Source organism: Protopterus annectens, chromosome 4.part0 (assembly GCF_019279795.1).
Source record: "Protopterus annectens isolate FY-2018-M chromosome 4.part0, PAN1.0, whole genome shotgun sequence".
Classification (NCBI taxonomy): Eukaryota; Metazoa; Chordata; order Ceratodontiformes; family Protopteridae; genus Protopterus; species Protopterus annectens.
The window spans coordinates 1,620,586,087-1,620,603,818 of NC_056733.1; the positions used below are offsets into that span (position 1 = coordinate 1,620,586,087).

At 38.9% G+C, this 17,732-nt stretch overlaps 1 protein-coding gene across 5 annotated transcripts in view; it reads left to right on the forward strand.

Moving 5' to 3' along the window:
• Window positions 1–17,732, forward strand: part of LOC122799976 (proton-coupled amino acid transporter 1-like) — a 1,348,908-nt gene that overhangs the window by 92,612 nt on the left and 1,238,564 nt on the right. For all 5 annotated transcript variants that reach the window (XM_044069408.1, XM_044069412.1, XM_044069406.1 and 2 more), the window contains exon 2: window positions 833–919. The gene's annotated coding sequence lies outside the window, so the exon portion shown is untranslated. The remainder of the gene's footprint in view (window positions 1–832; window positions 920–17,732) is intronic.

The window sequence follows — 17,732 nt, forward strand, 5'->3', positions numbered from 1 at the left end:
AGACTTTTTTTGAAATTCTCTAGAAAAACGTCCAAAGTGTTTGTTTTTGGTTGTGTTCTGTGGTAAAAGTTTTTGTGGGCTGCATTTCTGTTGTAGGTATGGGTGGGTATGGTGACAGAGATCTGGTTTGGCTGCAGTGGGGGAGTTGATGGTAGATTAAGGATGAAGTACAAATTGAATATTTAATATTAAAAAGAAGCTAGATTTGTTTTCTTTATTTCAAGATTTATAAAGTAATGGTTTAAGGACTTGCTGTATTTGTGAAGTAGGTGAACGGAGACCAAGATATTAGGAACCTCCAGTACTTTACCTTTATAAAATTGGTAAAAGTGTGTGTGTGTGTGTGTGTGTGTGTGTGTGTGTGTGTGTTTACGTAGATATATGGATGTGTATATGTAATATGCTGCACATTGGGAGCATATGGTCTCTTCTTTGATCCCAGCCCGCTCATGTATAATGCTGTTGTATACCTCATTTAAGCCATGTGTAGTTATTGGATTTTAAAGTTATTTTTGGTGGGACTGGGATCTTGACTTTGTAAATTTGTAAGTTGTTTTGTCTGGATCGTGTTAATGGATGTGGAAATAGCATTGGTGTGAGAATTTCATTGACAGTGCTACATCAGTAATTGTGCTGGCCAAGAAGAAAAAACATTGTATTCTCCATAGTGAGGATTGTGACTGACATAGTTGATCCCTTGTGTTCTAAACTACCAGCTCAAAAGGTTTTAACTGCTTACAGTTGATCTAAGTACATATGTGTAAAAAAAGCTACTGGATGGTAACGGTAGAAATTCTCAAGAATAAAACTCATTTTTCTTTATTTCATATAGATCTTTGAATAATGGTTTATTCCGCATCCATGTAAGTTAGAACTGGACAGAGCCTCTCTCCCCAGTAGGATTTCTTGTATGAGATAGGTAAGCAAAGTTATACGTCTGTTTTTTTTTTTTTTTTTTGTAAAACAACAAGTTATCTCGGAGAGTATTCAGTTTCTACTGATGGTATCTTAGTTTTCCAAGTATTTTTCAGAATGCAGACTCTGAATGAAATGTAGTTGCGAACACAGTAAAAAAAATTGCATACTTTGTATTAAATGCTTGATTTTTCTATGTTCATGTTTGTAATAGAATTTATTAATGTTTGCTAGAAGAATAGTCACAGAAGGTACCTTTACTCACAACAGTATTGAACCAAAAATGAAAGTTTTCATTTTGGTTGATCAAAAGGGTCAACCTGGTCCTGTATATAGGGTACAGGATCGTCCTTTGCAAAAGAAGCCATCTATTATGCATTCACTAATTTTAAGGTGCTGCATTTATGACCATCACCCTAATCTGAACAAGAAAGCTGCAAAATTTAATAAATAATCACTGTTGATTAGAACAAAAACCAGTAGATTGTGTTTCTGCTAATTTTACATAATTTCTGCTAATTTACATAAATGAGTTTAAACAATCTGTTTGGTGTAAAATTGTAGAATACTTCTGCTAAAATTTAAGGGAAGCAAGCCAGGGACTTAATGTTCAAATTGCATTTTCAACAGACTGTTCTTTTTTCTTTTTTTTTTATTGAAAGGGAGACATTTTAGATTCGTATTCTAGGATTTGTGCTATCCCAGTAAGTCTCAGAATTCTTTTTTTAAGCTGTCATCTGTCCCTATTACTTTGTGTTGTTATGCAAATTAAAAGCTACTGTCATATTCTTTGTGTTCTGCTTATTAAAAGCTCTTGCCATAGCAATGCACAAAACCTTTAGACTTCTTGGTCCTAGTGTAGGAGAAAACATAAATGCTATCAACAAAGGAAAATTGTATTTTTCTATGTATTTATGTATGTCTATATTTCCACTTGTCAAAATCGATCTGAGCTGACACCCCTTATCAGTGGAGTCTTTGAGGAAAAAAGCTCCTCAGTTTAAAGAAAAACGAATATAATACAAGAAGCTATTAAGTGTGACAGCACTCTTGACATGTAGTGCATATTATTGCACTTAGAATGTGTATCATTAGTATATGTACAAATAGTAATGATAAAGTGAAATACAATTCAAATGGTTATTTAGTAGAAAATGCAAAGTGTAAGAGCAAAATAAGTTAAACAGTTTAGTAGAAAACAGTTTGTATTTATATACAACTTGTATTATGTGACCTGTAATGTTTAGTTTTCACATAAGAAAAAATGGTAGAATAGCATTAGTAATTAGGATAAGGAAGAGAAAAAGTGGTTGGATATAGTATGGAATACGGGGAAGAGTGGAAGAAAGGAACTGTCGAGCATGAAAAATATTGTTATAATATCAGAAGAGGCAAGGAAGTGGAGGGGATCTCTGAAGTAAATATGTAACTGAGAAGTGAAAGAGAGCTATATAAGATTGTAGTAGTCCATTCCTGTAACTGTTATAAATCATCTTTTTTGGTTAGTTTATAGGCATTTCATATTGTTGCTTACTGGGTTTACTGCACACGAGTTATTACAGGTGCTTGTTAACTATATTTTTTTCAATTTTTGTAAGAATACTTTTTTTTTTATTTGTGTCTCATCTAGGGTCAGGAGCAATTGAGTTCCATAAGTGTGCTCAAGATCCTGAGTAAAGGGAGTCACAATAAATAATGGTTTTGAGATTTAGTTGTGATATACTGATTTTGATTTTGGGAAGTAAGTTGCATAGGTGGGTCCGACTTCATTGTAAGATTGCTGACTGCTGGTATTTTCTGCTTTGTGTGAACTATTTTTCTCTTTTTCTGATGTATAGTGTATGCTGTAATTGTAGTTACTGAGTTTAGTGCCGTACAGTAAGGTGTTTGGCTTCCTATTGTAATTCTGAGACTCAACCCCAAAACAATGAATAAAAAAATCTGCAAATGCATGAAAACAGCAAATTTAGAAAATTGTTGATTTCCTTTAAAGCTGTTTGTTGAGAAACGGCAGTCTTGTACTCAGTATAAGCAAGCTCACATCTTTTCAGTCATTCAGAATCACTATTCCAGGACTCTCACTAATGAGTCTTTTCTGGGCTAATTAAGTGAGTTTTCTGAATGCTTGTTAAAATTAACGATGCGTGTAGTATTTGGGAGGAAAAGTATGTGTGCTGTATGTAATTATAGTTAATGTATTAAGTATGGTCTGGATTTACATAGCATGCAGAGCTTTTAGTTAGTTTTTGATGTAAAAGTAATACATATGTTTTAAGTTTTGATATATGATGACTCCTAGCCTGTTTTATTTGTGTGTTTTAATGCAAAGAGCATAAATATAGATGTTCTTCATCTCACATTGCTGCAGTCCTTACTCTTGGGTAGTCCGCTGTCCTCGGTCGGCCCGAATATCAAAGTATAAGGCTGACGTCGGTCAAGGCGCATTTGACTGACATCAGGACGTCAGGGTACAAATGCGCATGACCGACGTCATATCCTCAGTCTTTTTTGCCGCATGGTCCGATGCAGAAGCAGCGTTGCAAGTGCCGTTCGGCGTTCTGAAATTTTTCGAATTCGGAGTTTCAGACCGAGTCAAAGTTGGCTAAGTACCCCGTTGGGGAATATTTTAGTTTTTTCTTGCCTCAGTGGTTTACCGGATGTCAGAAAAAGTGAATAACTGTATTTCTTGTGGGAAACAGATACCGCATAGAGATTATCATACTTTGTGTATTCCTTGTTTAGGGCCTGAGCACGACGTTGTTGGGTGTCGCTCTTGTGCTAGATTCAATAAGCGCACCATAAAGAGAAGGTTAGATTGTGCCAGGTTAGTCTTCGAAGCGGTGCAATTATAAAATGCCGCCGGATGCTCCGCCCGCTTCTTCAAGAAGCGCAAGGACAAAGCAGCTAAACCTAGGCTAGAAGAACCGTCCGTACCGGACGCCGGTTCTTTAGAGGTGTCGGTGGAGCCGGTGGTTCCGCCTGAGGTTTCTTTGGAGTCCCAGGGAGAGACTTTGTTATTGCAAGATGTGGCCTCTCAGGGGGCAGGTCAGGCTGAAGGGGCTTCTCAGGTTACTATACTCCCCTCCCTTCCTAGGGTGGTTAGGCCCTCTCCTTCTGTTTCCAAGGCTTCCCCCAGAGGCAGGCCAGGTTTAGCTTCAGTTGGTGTCACCCCTAGTTCTTCAGGAACTGTGCCCAAGAAGCATATGCTTAAAATGGCAGAAGATTTGATTACTTTGATTAGAGGTTCTTTGCCCCCTCCTGATAAGAGACCTAGGGTGGAACCTGAACTAGGGAGTTTTGAGCAGGCTTCGGATGTTTCAGAGTCTTCGGCTGAAGACTTGCAGGAGTATTCTCCTTATTCTGATTCTGATGTGGATGATTCTACTCCTTCTGCTTCTCCTCCTGAGGATTTTTCTTTTTCAGAGACTCTTCATTCCATGAGGGAGCATTTTAAGTGGGAAGGTCAGGACTTCTCTGACTCCAGGAAAAGGCTTAGGGAATTTTTGTTTTTACCCCAGCATAGGCCTTTGGCTATTCCTCCTGTTCTGGATGTGGTGGAAGATGTTTTTGCAGAGGCTTCTCTTAATCCTGATTCTTTGCCTCCTGCTCCTGTTAAACCGGATAGGTATTATAGGGTGCCTGAAGCTCACAAGTATCTTTTTAAGAGTCCTAGGGCAGACCCAGAAACTGTTAGTCAGGGGCCTAAAGGTGTTAAGGCTTCTGTTGTCAAAAATCCGGTTCCTCCAGATAGAGGCCAGGGCTTTGGATAGATGGGGAAAGAAAGTTTATACTTCTTCCACCCTAGCTATGAGGGCTTTGAATTGCCAGTTTCACATGTTAAAATACCAAAACTATCTCCTTTCACAATTGAAGTCTAAGGTAGATGCTCTGGCGGAAGGTATTGAGTGTAAAGAGTTACAAGATTTAGTACATGTTTCTGAACAGGTGGGTAAGCATTCTTTGCAATGTGGTTTTGATGCTGTACAGGCCTCGTCTAGGGTGGCTGCCACTGGGTCAGTTCTTCGCAGGCACGCCTGGCTGAGGGATCAGAATTTATCTGACCATGTTAAGACAAGGATTTTAGATGCTCCTTTACAATCTGATATGTTGTTTGGTTCTCCTGTTGAGGCAGTCTTAAAGAAAATGGAAGACAAGGCTAAGTCTATGCAGACTGTTAAAGATTTTTTGCAGGTTCAGCCTCCGAAGTTTAGTAGAAATTGGCCTACCAAGGGGTGGACGTATCCTTCTTATGATTCCCAGTCTAGGGGTAGGTCTAGACGGGGTAGGGGCAGAGCTCAGGGCTCTTTTAGGCCTAGAACAGGGAGTTCACCTGCACAGTCTTCGGGTGAGGGCAGGGGTCATTCCTTTCGTAAGCAGACCCAATGACTTACCTTTTCAGCTGCCAGAGCCTTCTCGTCTGGCAGCACCTTTGGGAGGAAGGTTGGCACTTTTCAAGGAAAATTGGAGCTTAATTACCCAAGACAGATGGGTATTGGATATCATACACCACGGTTACAGGTTTTATTTCCATACCTTGCCTCCTTTCAAAGGCATGCCAGACGTTCCTCCTCAGCAAAAAATAGAGGCTCACAAGCAAATTTCTCTGTTACTTCAAATAGGGACCATACAGCTGGTCCCTATGCCAGAAGTGGGCCTAGGATTTTATTCTCGCCTGTTCCTAGTACCAAAGAAAGGGAACATGTGGAGACCAATTTTGGATTTATCTACCCTCAACACTTATCTGGACATTCCCAAGTTCAAAATGTTGACGTTACAACAGCTTTTACCTCTGCTGAGCAAAGATCATTGGATGGTAACTTTGGATCTCAAGGAGGCTTACCTTCATGTTCCTATCAGACTGAGTTGCAGGAAGTATCTGCGTTTTCGAGCTGGGAATTCTCATTATCAGTTCTCTGCATTGCCCTTTGGCTTATCTACTGCGCCCAGAGTGTTCACGAAAGTTCTGGCTCCAGTGATAGCTTTCCTCAGGCTAAAAGGAATACAGATCTATCCTTATTTGGACGATTGCCTGATTCTGGCTCAAGGAAGGGACGAGCTTCTTCATCGGTTGGAATATGTGATAGCAGTGCTAAGATGCCTGGGGTATTCTGTGAACGAAATAAAGTCCAGTCTAGTACCCTCTCAGGACATGTGCTTTCTGGGTGTAAGACTGAATACAGCATCCCAGATGGCCTTTTTGACCCCGGACAAACAAAAGAATCTTTCCCTTTACTTTCATCAATTGTCTCATCAGTCCAGGCTGACTGCAAGGACAGTCCTTCAAGCCTTGGGGTTCATGGCATCTTGTATTCTGGTGCTTCCCAATGCCAAACTGCATATGAGGAAGTTACAATGGTATCTCAAAAATGTATGGACACAGCACTGCCAGGATCTGGACACTGTCATTCAAATAATACCTTGCATTCAAAAGGAATTGTTGTGGTGGGCTCAGGAATGTCACCTAAACAAGGGACTCTCTGTGACCCGGCCAGAGGCGAGTCAGATTCTAACGACAGATGCCTCAGACAAAGCTTGGGGAGCTCATCTGAATGGAAAGTGGATACAAGACAAGTGGCCTGCCAGACTACTACATCTACATATCAACCTGAAGGAGATGTTAGCAGTCCAGTTTGCATTAATAGCTTTCAAGGATTTACTTCTTCCAGGGCAGGTGTTGATTCTAACAGACAACACAACTGTCATGTGGTACATCAACAAGCAAGTGGGAACGCATTCTTATCCTCTATGCAGGCAAGCAATGATTTTGTGGGAGACTGCTCTCAGTTTACAGCTAAATCTTCAGGCAAGGTTTCTGCCGGGAGCACAGAACTCCTTAGCAGATGTGTTAAGCAGATGAATTATGGATCCCCACGAGTGGAAATTGGATCCTCATGTATTTCAGAAATTGACAGTGTCATGGGGAACTCCAGACATAGATCTGTTCGCTTCTCCACTAAACCACCAGCTGCCAAAGTTTTGCACGAAAAGGTTTCATCCCACAGCTTGGAAAGTGGATGCTCTTTCTTTCAATTGGAGCAATCTTCATGTGTATGCCTTTCCACCTCTGCCTCTCCTCCCAAAGGTACTACTAAAGGCCAGACAGGACAAGCCAAGGATGATTTTGATAGCTCCAGATTGGCCTCGACAGCATTGGTACCCATTACTGAGAAGCCTGGTACGGGAGCCTCCATGGCCTTTGCCTTCGATTCCACACCTGTTGTCTCAGGAGGACAGTCGTTTGCTCAATGTCAAGCTTCATTCTCTTCACCTAACAGCCTGGCATATTCTCTTTTGAACCATAGTGGGTCTCAGCTTCCACAGCAAGTTTTGAATGTTATTTTGGAAGCAAGGAGGCCTAGTACAAGGAAAGTGTACGCAGATAAATGGAAGAGATTTTTGTTTTGGAGTGCAGCAAAGGATTTTGATGTTTCTGAGCCTAATTTGAGTGTGGCTCTTCAATATCTTACTGAGTTACTGGACAAAGGTTTGTCCTTCTCTTCTATTAAGGTTCATGCTGCAGCAATTTCGGCTCACTATGATTGTGACCCACCTTTGTTTTCTCATCCTTTGTTCAAGCAATTTCTTAGAGGGGCAAAGAATATAAGACCCCCACGTAGAGCTCCTACTCCTGCTTGGGATCTCAATTTTGTGTTGGAGAAACTTACTCTACGACCTTTTGAGCCTGCAGCTACTACCGAGTTGAAATATTTATCATGGAAGACTGCTTTTTTGTTGGCCATTACCTCTGCAAGAAGGGTTTCTGAGTTGCAGGTCCTTATGGCGGTTGAGCCTTTCTTAATTTTTCATAAGGATAGGGTATCTTTACGTACTAATCCTTCCTTTATGCCTAAAGTGGTTTCTAGTGTGGCTTTAAACCAAACTATTCATTTGCCTACTTTTTATGCAAACCCCCAAAATAAAGGGGAAATGATTTTGCACACTTTAGATGTACACAGGCAGTTGCGATATTATTTGGACAGAACTAAAGGGTTCAGGCAGTCTCAGCAGTTATTTGTTTCTTTTGCTTTGAGTTCTCAGGGCAAGCCTGTGTCAAAACAAACTATTTCTAAGTGGATTGGGTTTTGCATTGCTTTCTGTTATTCCCATCATGGCAAGGAGATTCCAGCTGGGATTAGGCCTCATTCCACTAGGGCTACTGCCACTTCGACAGCTTTTTTAAGGGGGGTGGCAACTAAGGATATTTTGGAGGCAGCTACTTGGAGTTCAGTGCATACTTTCTCTAGGCATTATCACCTTCCACTTTACTCTAAATCTAGGGCTGGTTTTGCCACTGCTATTTTGCAGGGCATTTTGGCAGCTCCTGCTTCTTTATAGTTTTGCCATCCTCCCTTACCTCTGCTTTGGGATTCTACCCAAAAGTAAGGACTGCAGCAATGTGAGATGAAGAACATAGTACAGTTTTGTACCTACCATAAATGTAGATGTTCGAAGATCCACATTGCTGCAGTCCAATTTACCCTCCCTCCTTCCCCTCTGTAGTTAGAGGCGGTTGTGTGGGTTGGGTTGTTAATATGATGGGTATTGTATATATTGTACATATTTTTGGTGCAGGGTGGTTGGTTGGTTGTTTGCTGTCTTTTGGTTTTTGACCTTTCTTTTTAGGGTCTTCTGACATCTGGGGCAAGAAAAGACTGAGGATATGACGTCGGTCATGCGCATTTGTACCCTGACGTCCTGATGTCAGTCAAATGCGCCTTGACCGACGTCAGCCTTATACTTTGATATTCGGGCCGACCGAGGACAGCGGACTACCCAAGAGTAAGGACTGCAGCAATGTGGATCTTCGAACATCTACATTTATGGTAGGTACAAAACTGTACTTTTTTTAGTATTTGGTATGGGACTTGTTCAGCCGTTGTTCTCGTGTTTGTGTGTTTTGTTTAGAGCTAACTTAGGATGTCTGCTAACAGTATTAATATGGGGCCAATGATTGGTCCTTAGGGAACTCCTGCATATGTAGGTTGGAAAGATGAGTATTTATCTTTCCATCATACTGACTTAAACCAATTAATTGTTAATGTATAGAGTAATATGTTGAGCAGTACTTTGGTTGAGACTTTGGGCCAGATTCCAAAAGGCTTGCCGTCAGTGTAAGTGACTTACACAGAGAGCAAGTCTTTTGGAAATAAATCTAGTATAAGTGTGCTTTATAGATGGGATGCACATCAAAGTAATTCACTTACACTGAAAAAAAGAATGTCTTTTGGAGTTATAGCAGTCTTATACCAGAGTAAGTCGCTTACATTGAGAGCAAGTCTTTTGGAATCTGGCCTTGTGTCGCATGCTTTTGACAAGACTAAGAAGAGGGAGACTTGTCAATTTGTCTTGGTTTCTGTGTTGATGTATTGTGTTTGGGAAAGAAAGCAAAGCTGTTTCTGTATGATGTACTGGTTGGAATCTATGTTGGGTTGATGATAAAACATTGTTTTAGTTGGGTAGTTTATGACTTGTTTTTTTATACATGTCTTAGTTATATTGGGGATTGGTGATAGTGCAGCTGTAGACCTGCAGTCTGAGATCTTGTTGTGGACCACCTTTGTGAATAGGAGCTATGTAATTGACTCCTTTGGAGCATAATGTCCTTTTATGAATGTAGTAATTAGGATTCCATCTGGATACACAACTGAGGCTACGGGTCTACTTCATGTTGTCGTAAGCTGACAATATCGAGTCTGATATTGTCGGCATGACAATATCGAAAGTGAAGAACATCGTGCAAGTAAACAGAAATCTCCGTAAGGGGAGATTTCCATTTACCTCAATGTAGTGCGGTCTCGGAGTTGGTATATTTAAGTGGGGGGTGGGGGGTGGGGTGCTGGGGGGCTTGCCCCCTTGCCTACATCATTTATTTTTTTTTTTTTTTTTTTTTTACGCTATTCAATGTTTTACTTAATCGATCAATAAAGTTCGACCTTTATTGATTCGATTAAGTACACTTTCGATAATGTGATATAGATGCGAGTCTACTGCTGTGCATAGGTATTCTGGTGGAGTTGTTTCAGGTACTAAAGTATTAGCTTTTAGTTTTTTTTTAGTATTTTTTCAGTCTGTATAGAGAGAGTAGAAATTTGCCATAACTGTTTTTGTTTGTAACGGGGAAATGTGGAAGCTGTTAGGGTTTGTCGAGTTTAAAGAGATGTTACAGCTTGTAACATGAGCTTCATTTTGCATGCTATATTGTAATCTGATTTGTGTAACAGTAGATATGTTAGAGCCTTGTTGTGCCTGGTTTAATTAGATTATTCATTGCATTGAAAACTAGCCGGGTTCTTTTTGTTAGCAGATTGTAAGAGGTGAAAGTACTTTTCTTTTTGTATTGTATTTTTTCCATATTTTTCCTTATTTCTAAGGAATTTTTGTATTAGAATGCTATTTTTTCCAGTATTTCCATCTCTTCTCTCTTAGTGTGCATATTTCATTGTTTTCAATGGTCAGCGTAGGTGCATGCTTTGACCTCTGGTTTTCTAAGGGGTGCCATTCAAATGAGAACATTTAAAAAGTTCTGAATAAAATAGTTTCCAGCTTCATCAAGGCTTATCAGTTTCAGAGAGGACCAGTAACATTGTTGTAATGGTATGTAACTCCAAGCACTTTTTAGAAGTTTCCATACTGTGTATAAGGTATGATGGTTGCTGACTGAATCTGGTAGTATATGTATAGCATTTATATTATTTTTGTTTGTAGTTAGTATCCAGTCAAGTATACTGTTTCTTTCTGTTAGTTTGACAGTTCTAGTAGGTTTGGAGATGGAGACTAGCAATTGTATTCGACCAAAGAGGTTGATGGTATTAAATTCTTGTTTTGTTGTGGGGGCATAGCAGTTATCCACACTGAAGCATTGAACAGTATAATACATTGACATTAGGATCTCAATGGATATCTATCAGGACTGGTTATGAAGGATGTTCCTATGCCAGTCAGTGGAAGATTTTGTGTTTCATAACACTAGTGGGTCTGCTTCATTTGATAGAAAGCACATTTCACTGAAACTCATTTGATAGAGTCTCATTTCATTGAAATTCAGTTCCCTGAGCACAATTCACTGAAAGCTTACTTCACTGAAACTATTTTGTTGTAAACTTTTATTACTTTAAGACAAAAAGAGCATTAAACTGATGGCCTAAGGCACTAGCTAGGAGAAAGTACTTAAGTATAACAGAATTTTTTTTTCCTTAACCCCTGTTGCCCCAGTGACCCCCCCCCCAACCTTGATATTAATAAAATATGTTTACTAATACATTTGTTAGATCAGGAAGTTATGTACTAGGCCTTTACTGGGTGGACAGGGTATGTCCTGGCTTCTTTTCTAATATCCAGACAAAGGAAATATGTGGCAGTCAGCCCCATATGCAATTATACTATTCCATCAAACTCTTTAGATGAGTACAAAGGTATAGCATCTGTGCCTCATTACCACATGTGTACACCAGTAGAAGCCCTGCTCTGCCATTGGTGCTGTAACTGTAGTGCAACCAGCATCTCTTGTGGCCTCTTAATTCGCAACCTGATCCATCACTCGTCTATCCGTAGTTGATACTGACAGTAACACACAGGCACACATTGTCCCTGGTTTAATAATGTGGTAATAGAGTTAAGCATAAACAGTGTGCACTAAGCAGCAGGAGGGAATACTCTTATTAGCTCCAGTGCCTTCATTTGAAAACTTTAACTTGCTAGTTATTGTCAGCAGTGCTATAAAGGAATATTGCCAGTTGGGTTAATAACGCATCAGTATTTGTATGTTTAAAAGAGGGGTGTATAGCATTTTTGTTTACTCTGTCATAGGTATTGTATACAACATTCAATACAGAAGCATACCCTTTCATACTCTACATTTAATAGGCTGCACAGTATAGTGTATGACAAAACTAAAAAAAAATTTTATTTAAAAATTGTGTGTTTTATGTACTTTAAGGAGATGGGACTATGCAGGATTAGAATATTGTGATTTTTTTTTTTTTAATTTAATTACATGAAACTTTGCATTTAGATACTTAATGTAACCTACAGTTTTTAGATACAATTCCTTGCAGTGTCAGTGACATATTCACCTTTTGTGCAGAAGGCTGTGGGTTCTATTTCCATACCATGTAGAATAGATTGCTGACAGTGAAGTGCAACATAAGGGGGGGGGGGGTTAACTGCACTCCTAAGTGTACCATCTTTTGGATAAGGCGGTAAACCGAGGCCCCATCTGCTTCAGTTGGTGTAGCTCAGGTGGATGTAAAAGATCCCACGGCACGTATCAAAGAGGGTAGAGGTTCTTTATTTACAAAAAGAAAAAATATTTACTGATTAATTACATATTTACAAGATACAGTTTTCCATACATTCTTTTGCTTATTATACACTATTTATTTTTCTTTATATGCCAAAATTCAGTCCTTATTAGACTCCCATTCCTTTTTCCATAACCATTTGATTTTGTTAAATATTACTACCCAAATCCATTTTCCATGAGCATAATTGCATTCTTCCTTTCATTCCATGTAACTTATGTAACATAAAACATTTTTTGTGAAAAACAGCCCAACTGTAACCAGGCGTCCTCACAGAAAACTAATACAAATCCAAAGAATAAGGCAGCAAAGACGAGGCTCCAGCTTCTTTATAATGCAGTCTGCTTTAATGATACACGAGCACTTTCACTGAATTGCTTCATCAGGTGTAACACAAACCATTAATAACACACCTTTTATACTAAACCACATGACACTCATTAATATTTAAAAATATATGGTCATATAACTTGATGAGCAGACAGGTGATCCGCTGTGGCGACCCCTAACTGGGAAAAGCCGAAAGAAGAAGATAACTTAATTCATTGTTTCACTTTAAATGAATGTAAGTGAAACTCATATTAAAAACATACAAATATATGACGTAAAATCAGTTAAAAACATGCAAACAAATATATAAAGAACATAAAAACTTAAAAACGTTTCATCTCTGTAAAGGTCTGTTTTTTAACATAGGTCTCATGGGTATATGATCATTCAGCCCATGCCCTACATTCGCTGTAAGCCTTACTATCCAATTGGCCTCCATCTCTTTATTTTTATTTCTAACATCTCCCCCTATTTGCTAATATAATTCCTCCCTAATACCATGAACTTGAATTTGTGTTGCTCACTTGTTTCTGAAATGTGCTTGGCTAATGCATTGAAAGTACTTTTTTTCTTGATATGATAGATATGCTCTCTGATCCTATCTTTTAAAAAATCTATCCGTTTTGCCAACATAGAATTTATGGCACAACCGACAGCCAAATAAACCACGTGACAACTGTTGCAGTCAGCACTGACTTTTAAAGAGTAGACTTCATCTGTATCAGGATGTTTAAAATCTGTCTCCGCTTCTATAAAAATGCAATATTTACATTTCTTGCATGGTTTAGTTCCTATATTGCCTTCATTTCTTGCCTCATCTCTACCAGTGCATAACCTCCATTTCAAAGATTTTTTATTTTTGTATATATACTGTGGTTGCGGATCTAGAAACTTACTAATCTGACCATCTGTAGTTAAAATACTCCAGTGTTTATTAATAATTTCAGTGTAATTTCTTATATTTCTAGAGTAACTCAAACATACTTTCACATTACTCCTTCCTTTTACCTCTTTCTGACTTTTGTCCTTTTCACACCTCTCAGAGAAGAATGGCTTTGCCCTAGTATCTCTTAAATGCTCAATCTGCTTAATTTTACTACTTACCATATATTCATCATATCCCCTTTCTTTCAACTTCGAGCTTGTTATATGCATTTGTTGCTATAGTCTTCTAGTTTGGCATTTAACCTAGAAGCCCTAAAAAAATAATTGTGCTACATTCCTAAAAATGAAATTCGAATGCATGCTGTCTTTAGATAAAAGTCTATTGGCATGACTTTCTTTTCTGTGTATTTTTGTGCTTAATTGATGTTAAATAAAATAAAAGATCAATACACAGGAGGTTCAGGTTCAAAAGTTTACTAGTGTACACCAGGAGGCAAAAAACATACAAGTACAGAATTTTGTCTGACATGAAACAGGAAGTACACAATTTTTATAGTTACTTACATTCAAGTTGTGCCCACCTTACTGACGTGGTCAGTCACAGGGCATCTACATCACTTTAGCTTACAGTATTCTATTCATAAAATAATGCTGATGCTGTGTATTTAAAAAAAGTTTTCCTCTGGTAACAATACGGCCTTGCTAACCACCTGGTCAGACATAATGTCTTTCTGTAAAGTTACTTCTTCAAGGTTCCAGGCTGGTTCGAATACAATAGCTGATTCAGTCTTCTAATACACTTCTTTGTTCCCCTGTAACACTTTCCCAACAGCTGCGTGTTATCTAGTAACACATACACAAGGCCAAATCATCCCAGCAGGAAAGAGCAGAAGATTTCATTATTTCACATATTTAATTTCCTGACCCATCAGATAATTACTTATGAGAAGCATAAACATTAGAACTTGCTGAGCTAGCAGCTGCCAGGGTCAGAGGCCAACTTGCAACAAGGCACACTGCAGTTTCAAAAACTTCTTGCAATTACATATGAATTCATTCTTTTTGTCATATCATTAATAGAATAAAATGCATTACATACTACTTTGCTTTTAAACTAGCACTTCACATATATTCAAATACATATTTCTCTAACATTTTCCCTCCTATTAATACTTTTATTCTATTTTGAAGTATGCACAATGTCATGTCGTCTCCTAACCTCTTCCACTAAGGATTTTCAGCTAGGTAAGTCATTTGATCTATACTTCAGAAAAAGTTTCATCTGAGATTAATTTTTCAATCTCAATATCTTGGTACAAAGTTTCAGTAACAGATACATCAATAAAATTTTTGATTAATCTTTTTATGCAGGGAATTCCACAACAAACACATGCTCCTAATAGGAGTAAACCCACACAAATAGCAATCAGAATATTCATTAGGATGGAACCCCACCCCCCAAATAGATTCTGGAAGAAGTCCGTCAGTGGGTTTGGGCCTGGTTTAGTCATGGCCGATACCTGCTGAATTTACCTCTAGGTGGTTATTAATTTCATGCCTGTTGTCCGGAATGAACGCACAGCATTCTTCTTTGATAAGCGCGCACATACCACCTCTCACCGCTAGGGTGAAGTCAAGAGCCATTCGATTTTGTAGCACAACAGTTCTCATTGCATTCAGTTCATCAGTCACCAGTTCTAGGGCAGAGAAAGTTGCATTACTCATTACTTCGAGAAGTTTCGACAGCTTCCTCAACTCCCAGATTGATTTGACTGCTCCATATGCTGGGAATATTCCCGCCCAAGATGTAACACTGTCACTCAAGTCCATATGAGTCAATTTGCTTTTGTCCTTTACGGTATTATGGTCTTTCTAGCCAGCTTCGATCCGTCCTACTGGATTTACAGGTTTCTCGACTGGACCTTCAGGTTTTCGGACTGCTTCTCTCACGTTTTGTATCTTACCCAAAGGTAATTCTGCAGTATGTCTTATGGCCGGAACCAGATAACCCAAAAAACAACTGCCGGACCAATTCTCAGGTAGCCATTTGTATGCTTTTTTCCCACAAATAAAATAACAATTTTCTACTTTAGTACTAATACGTGCCAGCCCTGCATGAAACATTTTCTTATCTATGATAGATAACTGTTTAGTTAAAACAGGATTTTGTCGCATTTCACCCAATGTTGTTTTCATTGAACTCGGATATTAATCATAGTTGGTATTACAGACAGTATCCCCACTCCTAACTTTAATGTAACATTTATAAGTAATGGTTATATTACAATTGCTCCACCCTACTTGGAGAGTGTCATTTTTATAAAAACATACAATTCCCTTTTGTGTGACAGGTAAAAACAAAGCTATTTTGTCCTGTGATCTCACAGTCCCTGTGTCAAAAAGCACATTTTCCCAAGTCTCATTTATCACCAGAGGGACAGCGGACATTAACAGTCCTCCATATGCTGTTGGTATAGCTGTACAAACCCAGCAATTTGAAATGTTCATAGTCTCTGCATATACACGCTTCATGGCTAGGTATGTGTTAAAATTTGGATGCCAGTCTATAGATGATTCGTCACGTCTTCCCACTTTTACTTGTGTGGTTGTGTGTAGGAAAAACCACAACAAGAGGAAAATTGTCACAATTATAGTTAATAAATGCATACTCAACAAAATAATTATGCAACATCTCTGGGGTTGATCTGCATTTCTATTCGCTTTATTCTTGGCCATTTTGCCCTTGTTGTATATCGGTCACAAAGTTTTTATCAAGTTGAAAGTTCTTTACCGGTTTGCAGTGTGTCAAATGGACCCAGGACGTCCTCTCAGCCACTCTGACTGCAGTAGGTGTTGCCAGCAGTACCTGGTATGGTCCTTCCCACTTTGGACTCGCCCAATTCTTCCTCTTCGTCACTTTTAACCACACCCAAGTTCCCGGAGCTAGAACGGCTTCCACCGGTCTGGTCTGTTCCTTATCTGAAAGAGAGTTAAACTGCAAAACAGATTTATTTGTTAACAGTTTCCTCATATAACTAGCTAATGAACGGTCAGCCTCTTGCTCTGCAGGCATGAGAGCTTTCCACTGAGGCACATAATATGCTCTCCCAAAAAAACATTTCGAAGGGAGTCAAACCCTTCACATTTGGAACCGTTCTCATACTCAGCAGTGCTAAAGGCAAACAGTATATCCAATTCTTTTGGGTCTCATTAACTAACTTCCTACGTTTATTCTTAAGGATTCCATTGTACCTCTCCACCAGTCCTGCAGACTGTGGGTGGTAGGCACAATGATTTTTCAAGGAGATTCCAAAAAATCTTCCAAGTTGCTGGATTGTCTGGTTAACAAAATGTGTGCCATTGTCACTATAAATCCTTTCCGGTATGCCAAACCTAGGGATTACTTCTTTTATCAGGGCTTTCGCCACTGTTGCTGCATCCGGATTTTTGGTTGGAAAAGCTTCTACCCATTTAGAAAACATATCTACAATGACTAGGCAATATTTTTTTCTTTCACACTTATTCAACTCTATGAAATCCATACAAATAGTATGGAACAGATACGGTGGTATAGGAAAACTTCCTTGTTTAGGTTTAAATGCCCCTTGTGCATGGTGCTTGTTACAAGTATGACAAGCTGCACAAAATTTTTTTGTATAATTTGTGAATCCGTATGTTTGGAATATTCGGTTTACTAACTGTACCATCCCCCCTATTGAGACATGGCACTGCCCATGGCTCAACAAAGCTGCATATCTAAATAAATTAGACGGCAATATCATTTTTTTTCTCTTTGGAAATGTACAGTCCATTTTCGAGAATTGCGCCTTGTTTTTCTGCTTTTGTAGTAAGTGTCTGCATTGTTTTCAACATGTCTAAATCTAAAATCTCAGAGGGTTGTAATTCCTCATTCAAAGGTAAAGTTTCTGAGTTTGAGGCCGCTTGCTTTGCAGCTGGATCAGCTCTCGCATTGCCTTTCGAAATCCTATCCTGTTTTGTATGAGCTACACATTTGCAAATAGCTACTTTAGTAGGCAACTGGATAGATTCTAATAATTCCAAAATAAATTGCGCATGATTAATTGGTTTTCCACTAGATGTTATCATTCCCCTATTTTTCCATTGTTGCGCAAATACATGTACTGTAGAGAAAGCATACTGTCAGTATATATGTTTATACATTTGTCTTTTGCTAAAGTACATGCTCGTGTTAAAGCTATCAATTCTGCTGCTTGTGCAGACAAGTTATGTGGTAAGGGTTGGGCTTCTAAAATTTCAGTGTCTATAACTACTGCATACCCC